The sequence below is a fragment of the Procambarus clarkii genome, chromosome 46, assembly GCF_040958095.1.
Source record: "Procambarus clarkii isolate CNS0578487 chromosome 46, FALCON_Pclarkii_2.0, whole genome shotgun sequence".
NCBI classification, from domain to species: domain Eukaryota; kingdom Metazoa; phylum Arthropoda; class Malacostraca; order Decapoda; family Cambaridae; genus Procambarus; species Procambarus clarkii.
In genome coordinates, this window is record NC_091195.1 from 304,795 (window position 1) to 307,427 (window position 2,633).

At 44.2% G+C, this 2,633-nt stretch overlaps 1 pseudogene; it reads left to right on the top strand.

Annotated features, from left to right (window-relative positions):
* The first annotated feature begins 216 nt into the window (after positions 1-216).
* Positions 217-2,077, top strand: LOC123752165 (kelch-like protein 26; annotated as a pseudogene).
* Positions 2,078-2,633: the final 556 nt, after the last annotated feature.

Below are 2,633 nucleotides of genomic sequence, written 5' to 3' on the forward strand. Positions count from 1 at the left end.
TGTGACTGTATCCACCGTACCTGTATGTTCTTGTGTGTTGTGACTGTACCCACCGTACCTGTATGTTCTTGTTTGTTGTGACTGTATCCACCGTACCTGTATGTTCTTGTGTGTTGTGACTGTAACCACCGTATCTGTATGTTCTTGTTTGTTGTGACTGTATCCACCGTACCTGTATGTTCTTGTGTGTGTTGTGACTGTATCCACCGTACCTGTATGTTCTTGTGTGTTGTGACTGTATCCACCGTATCCACAGCGGTTACCCCACGACCGCTCAACACTGTACAGTTCGAGCATCCATCGCACACAGGAACCTTGCTATTTGGCCTTAATACCTTACGTTCCAAGGGCTTATTGCTCGATGTGACACTCATTGCTGGTGGTGAGGCTTTTCAGGCTCATCGGGTTGTCCTAGCATCTTGCAGTGATTATTTCCGTACCATGTTCACGGATGAAATGCGAGAACGCTGCCAATCCGAAATCTGTTTGAACGGTGTGAGTGCTGCTGGATTGCAGTGCTTGCTGGAGTATGCGTACACCAGCCGTCTCTCTCTCAACCTGGCAAACATCCAGGATGTTCTGGCAGCAGCGGCCCATGTTCAGGTGCTCACCGTTGTTGAGGCTTGCTCCAATTATCTCCAGGCTCAGCTTGACTTGGACAACTGTGTGGATATTGCCACCATTGCAGACATATTCTCTTCATAGACTGAGGAAGAGGGTATATGCCTTCATGAGTTCCCACCTTCATCAGTTCAGTAAAATGTCAGATTTTCAACGGCTGACGGTGGTACAGGTGTTGCATCTTCTGTCATGTGACTATCCTTAAGATTGTAGTGAAGCACAAGTGTTGTTGACTGTTGCTGGTTGGCTTCAGCACTGCCCATCAGATCGTACCCGGCATGCTCCTGCCCTCCTGCATGCACTTAATTTACAGGAGGTTCCTGCTTCAGTTTTGGAGCGGGCAGCATGCCTCTCCATACTAGAGGAGCCTATGAGAGCTGCACTACGTCGCATGGCCCTGCCCGTTTCACCAGCACCTCCAACTGGCCTTGTTAATCCAAGAGGGCTGGAATTGGCAGTAGTGAAGGTAGGCGGCTTCAGTATTGCTGGTATAACAAATGAGATTACTTACTTTTTACCTTCGGTTGGTCGTTGGCGTCACTTGACCACCCTCCCGCATGTTGAACAGTGTAATTATGGTACAGCAGTGCTAATAACCAGCTGTATGTCATTGGTGGCTGCTTCAATCAGTCGCTACAGGAAAATATTCACCCATTTGGGTTTAGATATAACCCTCAACAGAATAAGTGGAGTACCATGGCTCCAATGCAGCGTGAAAGATGCAGATTTTCCCTAAGTGTTCTTGGTGGGCAGCTGTATGCAGTAGGAGTAAGTGAAGCCAGTGATGATGGTATTGCTGAAGATGAAAGTCTCTGTGAAGCTTATAACCCTGCAGCCGATACATGGACTCCTATTGCTGGCCTGACTGGTACACGGCAACAACATGCAGCCGCTGCTCTTAATGGGTTGCTCTATGTCAGTGGTGGGTTAGAAGGTGATCAAGTTCTGGATTCTTGCCACGCATACAACCCAAGTACCGGCACGTGGGAGTCTCGTACCCCGCTCCTCACTCCGCGGGCAGATCATTACTGTGTTACATGCTCCAACTGTATGTATATCTGTGGTGGATGGTATGAAGATGAAGCCACAAACACCAGAGTCTTAGTTGACACCATTGACTGCTACAACCCAATCACAGATAGCTGGTCAGTTGTAAGTCGTGTCCCCACCCCCCGTTATCATGCAGGAATTGTTGTAATAGGTTCTCAACTTTACGTAATTGGTGGATTTCACTCGGATGCTACATTTGACCGTGCAACGGGTGTAATAGAATGTTATGACTTGGATAATGGAGTATGGAATGTAGAAAATGCATATCCACAAGATATATGGGAACACGTTTGTGTTCCTTTGTATATCCCACGGTGCCGAGATGACATGGATGTTTTAGCTATATCTAAGTAATCGATTATATCAGTTGTAAAGATGGTACCATAGTTATATTTTATTATATTTTATATAAAATTATATTATGTTTCATAATTGCCTTATTGATATGCTTGTATTATGTACAATTTCAAATTTAATTTGACTTAAGTGTATATACTGTATGTGTGGGTGTGTGTGTGTGTGTGTGTGTGTGAGTGCGAGTATGTGCATGTGTGTGTACACATATACACAATTTTTTTTTAAGAGAGAGATGTCAATTCTTTGTAGTTTCTGGAAGAGAGCTTTGCTCACAGGAGCCCATCTTCATACTGTAATTTACAGTATTTCATTATAAGCAGTTTTTAAACTTCTAGTGATTTTTATCACCCACTGACCTCCCCTGAAGTTGTTTGTGCTCGTCCACCAGTGTCTTAATTTATAAATAATTTATGTTATTCTTTCCACACATTTTTCTGAAGTTCACAAATGTGGCCTCTTCTGCTTGATTTTGACTTGAAGGCCTCTTTTTTCAGTGTGTGATTATAATGCCCCCTTCCTCTTGTTTTTTCTTGTCTTCAAATTTGTTTATAGTCAGCCACGTGCTTTATGAACGCCTGTTGCCGATTGGGATTTGTTTGGATAAA